General features: G+C 45.1%; 1 long non-coding RNA gene across 1 annotated transcript; it reads right to left on the bottom strand.

The window, feature by feature from the left end:
- Window positions 1-10,201: 10,201 nt before the first annotated feature.
- On the bottom strand, window positions 10,202-10,939 carry LOC126070548 (uncharacterized). Its single transcript, XR_007516217.1, has 3 exons — window positions 10,874-10,939; window positions 10,556-10,609; window positions 10,202-10,317 (listed from the first exon to the last, which is right to left on the bottom strand). It is a non-coding gene; the product is annotated as an uncharacterized LOC126070548 (long non-coding RNA).
- Window positions 10,940-11,857: the final 918 nt, after the last annotated feature.

Genomic DNA, 11,857 nt, shown 5'->3' with positions numbered 1-11,857 from the left:
CCAAAGCAACCCTCCTCTCACTCAACCTTACCTTGAGTTCAAAAGGCGAGAGTTTAGGAAGGAAAGATATATCAATACTTCCCCCTCCAAATTCGAAATTGTGGGTTTAAATTTATGCATTGCACTCCAGGGACAGAAGCATCTTCTCACCGTGGTCTCGGGTCACCCTCCCCGGTGCATCTGCATCCTGTTCCCGGGAGGACACCATATGTCACGGGTCCCCCAGAGGCAGCCTGTCAGGGTTGCTCAAATGAGGGCAGCGAGACTAGGCAGCCGGAAGGGGCGGCGCAGGGGCTGCTCCATCAGCCAGGGCTTTACGATGAGCAGTGTGTGCTAGGCTGTAGGCAGGCAGGTTCGCAAACCCCCAACCCATCCTGGGGAGCTTTCGGTGTCCCCAGATTTAATAAGTGAGGAGCAAGGAAGATCATTTGTGCCAAATCAGGACCCACGGTTTGGGTCTGAGTCACTCCCCTGTGGTCCAGATTCATTTTATTTCAAGACTGGCTCCGAGCCCACGCTGGTAATTATGTGTATTCTCCAATGAAGTGGGGTGCAGGACTGGGGAAAGAAAGGCCAGGCTGGCTGAGTGTGGGATGTGGCTGCCTTCATTATATTGGACATGAAAAGAATATGGGTTTTATAACAAGCATAGTGCCAGAGAGCCTGCAATTATCTCAGTTTATGAATCAGTTTAATCCACAGAAAGATATCCGCAAGTTTTTGCTTGGAGTTGTATGCCTTTGTTTCTAAAATTAGAACATAAATATACTTCAGATAATAGCTTGTCAGGAATTTTTTAGCTTACATTTTGCCATTGATAGAAAACTCTAAAACTTACCGGTATCATATCAGTATCTGGACTTTTCTGTTTGCCATACTATAGTGGCTTACATGTTGCTGTAATGCTGGAAGTTATGATACCGGTATTTCAAATACCAGCAGGGTCACCTACGGTGGACAGGTTTCAGCAGATCTTCTAGTCCAAGACAGACTAGGAAGAAAGGCCTGGCAATCTACATCCAAATATCAGCCCATGAAAATCCTAAGGATCACAACAGGATATTGTCCAATATAGTGCTGGAAGATGAGCCTCCTAGGTTGGAAGGTTCTCAAAATACACAGTGGTCACAACAATGGACTAGAACATTATCAACAACTGTGAAGATGGCACAGGATGGGCAACTTTTTTTTTTCTGCTGTACATGGCGTCACCATGAGTCAGAGCCAACTCAACAGCAATTAATAACAAACACATGATGCTTGGTTGGGCAATCACTGCCATGTTGGCATTTTCCATGAGAAGTAAGGGGCAGGGAACTGGGATGTTATGTGCAAGCCTGAGCCCTTTCCCGATGCTCCCGTCGGCTATTATTGGAGGCCCAGCCCAGCATTTTCTCTGCATCAGGGACAAAGCACCATCTTCAGGCTGCCTGCCAGCCCCCTCCCACCCCTGAAGCAGCAGCCACTCACTTGGGCCCTACTCCATTGCCCAAAGTATCTGCCCACACAGATGCACCTCCGACGTGTGAAAGATGTTTACATGGCAAAAAATTTCCAGGCCATCTACAGGACTCAGTTTCAGGATTTTCTTGGAATGCTGTGAAAATCTGTGTTTTTGCCACGGGAGCATTCAGAAGTAGAAGTCTGTGTGGCTCCCATTACAAGATAGTATGTCTGAAGCCGCATTTCTGTGCTAAACAGATACTCAGCAAGGCACCATCAGAAAGGACAGAAACCACATTTATGAAATGCCCCGGCTCTTGCCATAGCCTTACTCTGTTTTCCCCCTTTCTCTTCCTCTCCCAGGGGGTGTGGGAGGAGCCATACGATACCCTTCTGATACCTTGCAGCAATCCACCTGGCACCTCCATGTGAGCAGCTCAGATGCTGCCAGGAGCCCATTGGAAGTCCCAGTGGCTTAAGAAGAAACTGATCCTACAAAACCGCCTGCACTTTCAGACTTTTGGTGAGCAGAGCCAAGTTTCTCAATCCTTGATACTCAGCACCTATCAAAAAAAAAAAAAAAAAAGGTGGATTTTTTTTTCTTCCTTTCTGAAATGACAGCTCTTTGAGAAAGTCTGGCATCCCCCCAAGCCACTGCCATTTCAGGCTGTCTGCTCAGCATGGCTCACAAATTGAAGTGCTCAGCTTTGGTGCCCGACCTTCTGCGATGCCCCCATGAGAGCGAAGCAGTGAACCCACTCCCTCGGAGAGCTGGAAGGAAGGCAGTGATGCAGGAGCCATGCTGGCTTCTTCCCACCAGTATGTAAGGTCTGGGAGAAACACTGGGTTGTGGGTGGAATTGTGTCTCCCAAAAAGATATGTTCAAGGCTGGATTCCAGAACCTGGGAATGTGGCCTTGTTTGGAAACAGGGTCTTTGCAGATGGAATCAGTTAAGTTGAGGTCATACTGGAGTAGGGTAGGCCCTCTAATGTCTGGTGTCCCTATAAGAAGAGGGAAATTTGTGCACACAGACACACAGAGGCAAGACAGCCATGTGAAGATGGAGGCAGAGATTGGAGTGATGCGGTCACAAGCCAAGGACTGCCGGCAACCACCAGACAGTGTGGTTGGAAGAGGCAAGGGAGGATCCACCCCTAGAGCCTTCAGAGAGAGCATGGCCCTGCTGACATGTTGATTTCAGACTTCCAGCCTCCAGAACTCTGAGAGAATGGAGTTCTGTTGTTTTATGCCACCCAGTTGGTGGCACTTTGTCCTGGCGGCCCTAGGAAATGAAAACGCCATCTCTGATGTTGGCTCTTGCCATCAATGGCTCTGCACATGGTGAACTCCCGTCTAAGAACTGAGGTGAGTGGCTGAACATGATGGAGAAGCTGCTCTGCCCAATTGTATTGACAGCAGCAGGTCCCCTTCCTTGGTGGGAAGAAAGAAGACTTGCCTGGACCGAAGGTTGTTGTTACAACACGAATGAGATGAGGAAACACAAACGGATGTAATGGGACGTTTCCAAGTTTACTTCCTGTGCTACTGTGTGATTTACATCTTTTACAATGAGAATGTGATAATGTAGTTACTTTGTGGCGTTAAAAAGTAATAAAACAAAGAAAAGAAAAACTAGATACGTGCAGTCAAAAATGGGGTGTGCGACCAATGTGGACAATATCTTCCTTTCAGCAGCTGAATTGAGTGAGATCCTCATGGCGTGAAGGCTGTAGGCTTGAGATCAGATCCCAAACCCGTGCTTATCTCTTCTTGGACTTGGGTGGGAAACCAGAGATGCTTAAGGCTTTTACTGGTACAGCTGGGAGAGAAACAGCCTGGAGGGAATAAAAGAAAACAAGGTTTGGCTCATCTCAAGACTGTGATGGTTAGAGTTACGATCTCTACCTTTGAGAAGCATACCTGCAGGTCTCTACTTCTCTAATAGGGTTGAGCAGCACTGACCTGATATTCGAATTAATTGTGTACCAATCAGTTTCCTTCTCTAAGTTTTGGATTTCTTGGGACAGAGACCATTTCTTACCTTCACACTACTCCCTAACTGTGTCTCCCAAGTGTGCTACTGGAGTTCAGTACACCTTTGTTGAATTAAACACTGCAGTTGCTGAGTTAAAGTCCTGGGTACAGGGATGTGAAAGACTTTTATCGTTTGATGAGACCAAAAAGTGATGACATTTGCAAGGCATAGGAATAACAAGAAAGGAAAAAAAAAAAAAAAAATTGCCATTAAGTCAATTCCAACTCTTGGTGACCGCATGTGTTACAGAGTAGAACTCCTCCATAGGGTTTTCTTGATAGTAATCTTTACAGAAATAGATCACCAGGGCTTTCTCCCAAGGCACTGCTGGGTGAGTTCAAACAGCCAACCTTTAGATTAGTAATCAAGCGCAAGCCACTTGTGCCACGCAAGGACCTAGCGCAGGAATAGGTAGACTGAAAGTCACTTTCAGACCAATTTGGATAACCATCTGGACTACTGTTCACAATGGGTATGCCACGACATTTGGTGCAGAACAATCCGCCATTGTGTAGGACTGTCCCATGCATTGTCAGATGTTTGGCATCCTCAGCTCCTGCCCACTAAGCACTCATGATGGTCCCTGTATTTGTGATAACAAAAACTGTACCCACACATCTCCAAACGCCCCCTTGGTTGTTGCTTGTGCCCTAGCTGGAGAGGCACTGATCTAGGTCATTTGACTCTGCAGTCGATGTTTCCAAAAAGTTGGCAACATCAAGATGAATAGTGGGCCTTCTCAGGTCTTGATGCTCAGACATCAGACGGATACAGCCATTGCATAATCCAGAGGTTGGCAAACTTTTTCCGTAAAGGGCCAGATAGTAAATATTTTATCTTTGGAGCCACATATCTCTGTCACAGCTACTCAAGTGTGCCATTGTCACGCAAAAACACCCATAGATGATACATAAATGGATGAATGTGGCCGTGTTCCAATGAAACTTTTTTTTAAATTGAACTTTAGATGAATGTTTACAGAACAAACTAGTTTCTCATCAATTAGTACACACATTGTTGTATGACATTGGTTAACAGCCCCACGACATGTTGACACTCTCCCTTCTCAACCCTGGGTTCTCTATTACCAGCTTTCCTGTTCCCTCCTGCCTTCCAGTCCCTGCCCCAGGGCTGGTGTGCCCCTTTAGTCTTGCTCCGTGGGCCAGTTCAATCTTTTGCTGAAGGGTGAACCTCAGAAGTGGCCTCATTACCGAGCTGGAAGGGTGTCCGGGGGCCATACTCTCAGGTTCCTCCAGCCTCGGTCAGGCCAGCAAGTCTGGTCTTTCTTTTTCAGTTAGAATTTTGTTCTACATTTTTCCCCAGCTCTGTCCAGGACCCTCTATTGTGATCCCTGTCAGAGCAGTCAGTGGTGGTAGCTGGACACCATCGAGTTATACTGGACTCAGTTTGGTGGAGGCCCTGGTTTTTTTTTTTTTTTCTGTCCAGGACCCTCTATTGTGATCCCTGTCAGAGCAGTCAGTGGTGGTAGCTGGACACCATCGAGTTATACTGGACTCAGTTTGGTGGAGGCCCTGGTAGATGTGGTCCATTAGTCCTTTGGACTAATCTTTCCCTTATGTCTTCAGTTTTTTTCATTCTTCTTTGCTCCCAAAGAGGTGAGACCAGTGGAGGATCCTAGATGGCCGGTTATGGGCTTTTAAGACCCCAGATGCCACTCACCAAAATAGAGTGTAAAACATTTTCTTTATAAACTCTGTTATGCCAATTGAGCTAGATGTTCCCTGAGACCATGGTCCCCACAGCCCTCAGCCCAGCAATTCAGTCCCTCAGGGAGTTTGGATGTGTCTCTGGAGCTACCGTGGCCTTGCCTTGTACCGGCTGTGCTGGCTTCTCCAGTATCATGAACTGTCTTACCCTTCACCAAACTTACCACTTATCTTTTGTCTATTATGTATAAAACTTTATTTATGGACACTGAAATTTGAATTTCATATAAGTTTCACAAGTCATGAAAATTCTTCTTTCAATTTTTTTCCCAACCATTCGAAAATGTAAAAATCATTCTTAGCTCATGGGCCAAAAAAAATTAGACCATAATCTAGTTGGTTCACAAACTCACAGACTCAAATCTTCCTGCCTGGAATACAGTCATATCTTCCTGGTCAGCTAACTTAACCCACACCAGCTAAAAACGGATCGGTAGGCGTATAAGTTAGGAATTGCATTTGGCCAAATAACAATGACAAACACATGGGAATTTACATTTTTTTTTCTTCTCACACAACAAGAAGCCTGAAAGAATATTTCAGGGCTGGGGCAGTGCCTTCCGGAACCAGGATTTGTCCCAACTTTTGGTTCAGCCATCCTTAATGTGTATAGCCACGTTAATAAGATGGCTATTGCACACCCAGTGTTGTGCCCATGTTCCAGGCAGGAATATGGGAAGGACAAATGGTGAAGGCAATGCCAGCAATTCCGGTCCCTTTTAGAGGACATTCCTGGAAGCCCAACATAGAAACTTCCCCTTCAGCTAATTCACATGGGGTCGCATTGCCATCCCTAGCTGGGAAATGTAGGAAACAAATGAACAAGCAAATTAGCTACTGGGCACATTGTGGCCTGTCTTAGTTATCTAGTGCTGCTGTAACAGAAATACTACAAGTGGATGCTTTAACAAACAGAAATTTATTTTCTCATTGTTTAGGAGGCTAGAAGTCCAAATCCAGGGCACTGGCTCTAGAGGAAGACTTTCTCTCTCTGTTAGCTCTGGGGGAAGGTCCTTGTCTCTTTTCAGCTTCTGTTCCCTGGTTCCTTGGAGATCTCATGTGGCATGGCATATATCTTCCCCCATCTGCCCTCCTTGGTTGTTGCTCAATCTGCTTTTCTTATATCTCAAAAGAGATTGACTTAAGACACATCCTATACTAATACCACCTTATCCACATAACAAAGAAAACCCATTCCCAGATGGATCATAACCACAGGTATAAACCAAACCAAATTTGTTGCCGTCGAGCTGAATCCAACTCATAGCAACCCTACAAGACAGAGTAGAACTGTCCCATAGGGTTTCCAAGGAGTGGCTGATGGATTTGAACTGCTGACCTTTTGGTTAGCAGCTGAGCTCTTAACCACTGTGCCACCAGGGCTCCAATCACAGGTATAGGGGTTAGGACTTACAACACATACTTTGCGGGGGGGGGGACACAATTTAATCCATAACACCAGTCACACAAAATCAGGGTCCTGTTAGTCAAGAAGGAGGAGAGGATGCGTGTGGGATGAGCAACCTGCTCGTCCGCTCAGTGAACTTCTCCCCAGCCACAGCTTGATCATCTTACCTGGCATCCTAAGTGTGGAGTGTTCCATCGGTAGGGTAGAGTGATGAGCTTGTATCATGTCCTCTCTCCCCAAGACCTATTAGACCAGCAGAGCAGCTCATAGTGGGCTTTGAAGATAACCACAACCAGTGCAGATCCACAGGGGATTTTCAAGAGCATAAAGCCAGTTGCCTTTTGGTCCATCTATCAGGGTTGAAATTTACACAGGAACAACTCTTTTTGATGTGCCTATAAAGAGACAAATGAAAACCCTATGGATCACAACGATCCAGTCCACAACTGATCATGGGGGTGGCACAGGACCAAGAAGCATTTCTTTCCATTGTGATTGGGGTCACCATGAGCCAGAAGCCAACTCAACGGCAGCAAGCAATAAATACAACACAAAGAGATACCCACGTGGCATTCAGAAAATTCTTATTGCCGAGAAAATAATTTCCACTCTACTCTAGTTCCAAGTCCTCCTCTCTACCAGGTTGTGTGATCTCCCATTTGTGTCCCTCCCATTATGTTTTAACTTCCCATTCTTCTTCCGTATCAGTTCTTAGTCCTATCTCCCCACACTCCACTCCCACACAGAGGGACAGCCACTCATGGGCCCTGCACAGACGTAGCCATGCTATGAACCTTTTCAGAACACCTACCAACAATCAGAATTGAGCCCTCCTTTGTCTCATCCCCACCAACTAACCGTACGCCCAGCTAATAATTGAACTAGTGGCCACCATCAGCACCAGTCGCCATAGAGTTGATATGATTCATGGCAACCCTGTGTATGTCAGAGAAAAACTGTGTTCCAAGTAGATCTCCAGGTCTTTCTTCTGAGGCACCACTCGGTGCACTTGAACCTCCAACCATTTGGTTAGCAGCCAAGCTCATTAATATTTGTGCTACTCAGGTACTTCAGTAATTGAACTAAGGCTTCAATAAATGTTAATAGAATTGAACCAAATGGGATCCTTAATACAGTGCTTTTCAAACTTTTTCTTTAATCAACAGAAACTCTTTGAAATTTGAAATTCATAGAAACCCCAATATATGAAACATAGTATTTTATTAGTAAAAATTTTATTTTGTAAGTCCAAATTTGTAAAACTGTATATTTTGATGAATACAAAACTCAGGGTGGAAGTTCCAGATGACAGTGTCAAGATGCTTTTTGATTAAACGTATCCAGATGCCTGCAAGAGAAGAGAGAGGGAAGTTTCTGTTCTGAAGCAGAACCATTGACAATATCTAACAACAGCTGATGTTTTTATTTATAAATATGAATGTCTGACAGGAAACATCAAAAACTGACAATAAATGATAAATATAACATCGTGATGGGGCATGTCATGAGTTGTTTTTACACAACTGCTCTTTTTGCTGTGACAGAAATGTTGTAGCTAGAAGCTCGCAATGTTATGTGAGTGGATAAAAGCCAGTCTGGATTCTTAAAAGATCAGTGCACGTGATGCAAACTTCCTGACCACTGGCATATTGGCAACCTCCCTCACAGATGTGCTGGGACAAGCTGGGCTCCCCAGTGGGCATAGAGAAGAAGGAAAGTAGAAGCCCAACCTAGCACACAGGTGGTCTCTGATGTATGGACAGATAGTGTATTTTTGAGAGTTTGAGCTATTTTTTACTACAGCTTTCCAATAGTTAAAAAAGTTTTAAGTGAGATTTGAGTTGAATATTTGCAACCTCTGAAACACCTTGTCTCATAGAGCTGCAGTAAGAAAGTACCACAAACTGGGTGGCTAAAACAGCAGAAATTTATTCTCTCCCAGTCCTGGAGGTGAGAAATCTGAATTCAGGGTGTCAGTAGGGGTGGTAGCTCCAGGCTCCGGTCTCTGCCTGGGTGTTTTTCTGTGTCTATCCGCCTCCATGTCTCCTCTCCTCTTTCATAAGGACAGCACTCAGATGGGATTAAGGACCACGCTGCTCTAGTCCAAGCATGTTAACTTAATTAGTTACCCCTGCAAAGATTCTGTTTCCAAATAAGGTCACATTCACAGGCACCAGGGGTTAGGACTTGAAGATATATTTTCAGGGACACAATTCAACCCATGACACACCTTCACATCATGTTAGAGTCTCATACTTAGAAGTCTGAAAAAATGGGACTTACTTTTTTACCCCCTCTCAGGGTTCACGTTGCAAGAGTGAGTCTTCCTTGACTTAACTCCAGAAGCAAGGAGGGTGATTGATTTCCAGCGGAAGCCGGACCGGTGAAGGAAAAAGCTCAGCACCAGGGAAGGTGTTCAAGCCCCTTCCTAGGACCAGGTTAGATGTCTTTCTCTCTGTCTGTCTCTTATACACACAGACACACACAAACACACACACACACCACCCACTACAAGCATGAATGCATTTCCCTGTTCTCCTCCCAGGGGCCCAGCTCCAACATACTTCAAGAGATTATTCTGATTTAAAAAGCTTTAAATCAATAGCAGTTAGGGATCACTGGAATTTAATTTGGCTAGACCCATCTACAAACTAATCAAAACCATCACTAAACCCAAAAAGCCAAACCTGTTGCCATCAAGTCAATTCCATCACTGCTTCTGGTGAAATTTGTGATGCATCCTGGGAACACAGGCGGTGGGCTTCTCCTGGCCTCTCTCTCCCCCAGTGCCCTGGGGCTCTGTTCCCGCAGTCCCTGTAGCCTACCCACAGCTATGCAAGACTGCAGTTCTGCTCAGGGTGGCCACAGCCCAACTTCATTCTCACCCCAGCTCTCAAAACACAAAAACCAAACCAGCTGCTGTGGAGTTGACTCCAGTTTGAATCGAGGCGACCCAATGCATTGCAAAGTAGAACTGTGCTGCATCGGGTTTTCAAGGCTGTGAGCTTTCAGAAGCAGATCACCAAGTCTTTCCTCCAAGGGGCCTCTTAGGTGGGTCTGAACCACTCACCTTTCAGTTAGTAGTCAAGCACTTAACTGTTTGCACCACCCAGGTACTCCTTCCCTAGCTCCCAGGAGGCTGCCAATGTTTTCCTTTTCCACTCCACCATGATAGCTATGCTGCTTTCTACTCCAAGGGAAGGTAACTTTCCCTCAAATAACCTTGAGTCATGATGGCTCCTTTGGCCTCCCAAGTGCAGCTCCCACTTCTGTTAGGAACTGGTATCAAATACCACAAGGACCAGACTGAGGGGCCACTTAATAATATCTTCCTACTTCACACTCACAGTCCCATTCACCTGCTGAGATACCGGGGGTATGAGTACCCCATCTCAAGACGAGTTCTCTGAATTGCCAAGGCTCCATCTCCCAACCACAAAGAGTTCATGACCCTTTCCCCATCCCAGAATATGTTCTAGATTCCAGGGCCATGTTCCCTTCAGGTGCACCCAAGGGGCTTGAGCGCATCCCACCTTAACCAGCTTAAATGAGAAAAATGTGTTCTCTCACAGGAGCAGAAGTCCTGAGGTAGGGCAGCACCACAGTGGGTTGATTCAGTGGCTCAATAATGCCTTCAAGGATTCAGGTTTTCCATCTCTCTACCAGCATCCTCAGAGCTTGGCTTGGTCCTCATGCTGGCTCCCTAAGGCACAAGATGGCTATCACATTTTCAGAAATCATATCCAAACACTATGATATGCAGTAGAAGAGGTGGTTTATCTTCTTCATTGCTCTTTTTAAGAACAAAGAAGCTTTACCCGGCAGCCCCCTGGACAAATTTTCCCTCAGGTATCATTGGCCCCACTTGTATCACATGACCAGGCTCAACAAATCACTGCAGAGAAAATGGGACCACCATGATTTTGTGTTTTTTCAGCTACCTCTTGAGGCACAGGACTCCATGGAAATGAGGATTCCTGAGTAAACCTGGAGTTCTATAAAGAAGGAGAAAGGTGCAGAATTACAGGGTTTACAAGACACAGGCAGAACAGGCCACCACACTTATCTTTGGAATCATACTGTTGGCAGCTACCTTGGACCTACCTTGTTTTTTATTTGTTTGTTTGTTTCCATTCTTTTCCTTTTTTATATAAGTAGTATATAAATATTTTCTTGTTCTAAATAATTTATTCAACACATAATTGTGTGGAGTGAAAATATAAAAGGTCCTCTTCACCATCCTCCCCAAGATCACTTACCTCCCCAGAAGGAAGCTCTGTCTCTATTTTGGTGTGTCCTCTTCCAGACTCTTTACGCATTTGCATACACGGCTATGTTCATACACATACACATGCTTTGCTTAAATTTTACGTAGATGGTGTTTCGTTCTGCTACGAGCATTTTCCTCTTAACTCTCAGTACATATGGGTCCATCTCATTCTCTTTAATGGCTGAACAGTATTCCATAGTGTGGATATTCCATAACGTTGCATTTTTTAACTAGCTTTTCCATCTTGTGCCTCTTCTCCCTTAACTAGATTATAAATATCCTGAGGGCATATTCTTCTTTCTGGCTCCAAGCACTTAGCACAATATTTTCTCATAAAGTGAAAGTCAGCTAATAGTTATCATTGGAAAGATTCTCCCTTGCCACGTAATAGGTATTTTAGCACTTCTGACTGTCTCAATTGGAGCCCGTCTCTCAGCCAGGAGGAGGAACACAATACCACAGTCTATTAGTTCATCGTTCTTCTGTCTATTGACAGAGTGACAATCTCCTAGCAAGGGAGAGTTTTTCATTTCCCACTGTCCCTTTGGCAAGGTTTCCCAGGTTCAGGGTGGCACATGATCTCCATCTCCCTGGCCGGCCATCAGTTCAGAGTCCTTGGCTTACTCTACAAAGTTATACATCATCTCTTTGTTCAGCTCACATGGGAGCATCGGGGCCGAGTCATTAACAGCCAGCACTTCCTGGAGAACCATTTCAAGGGTTCCTAATGGTGTTCACAGACTGCTGAGCTGGAACGGTTATCCATATGCCTACACACACTTTTAACAGCCCTTTCCAGGTTTCTTACAGCAGTCACAACTTTGACTACATAAAATAGATTACAACTGAAACTATTCTAAAACCTTTGATGGGAAGAAATTATTTCAAGATGAGGCTATCATCTCAAAACAGACCAGCCCAATTCAGGACTGAGAGGAACTTCCCCAGGCAACCTCTTTCCCAGCAGATGTTG

The sequence above is a fragment of the Elephas maximus genome, chromosome 2 (assembly GCF_024166365.1).
Source record: "Elephas maximus indicus isolate mEleMax1 chromosome 2, mEleMax1 primary haplotype, whole genome shotgun sequence".
In the NCBI taxonomy this organism is placed as follows: Eukaryota; Metazoa; Chordata; class Mammalia; order Proboscidea; family Elephantidae; genus Elephas; species Elephas maximus.
The sequence above is the reverse complement of the archived record's forward strand: the minus strand, read 5'-3'. Positions and strand labels throughout refer to the sequence as shown.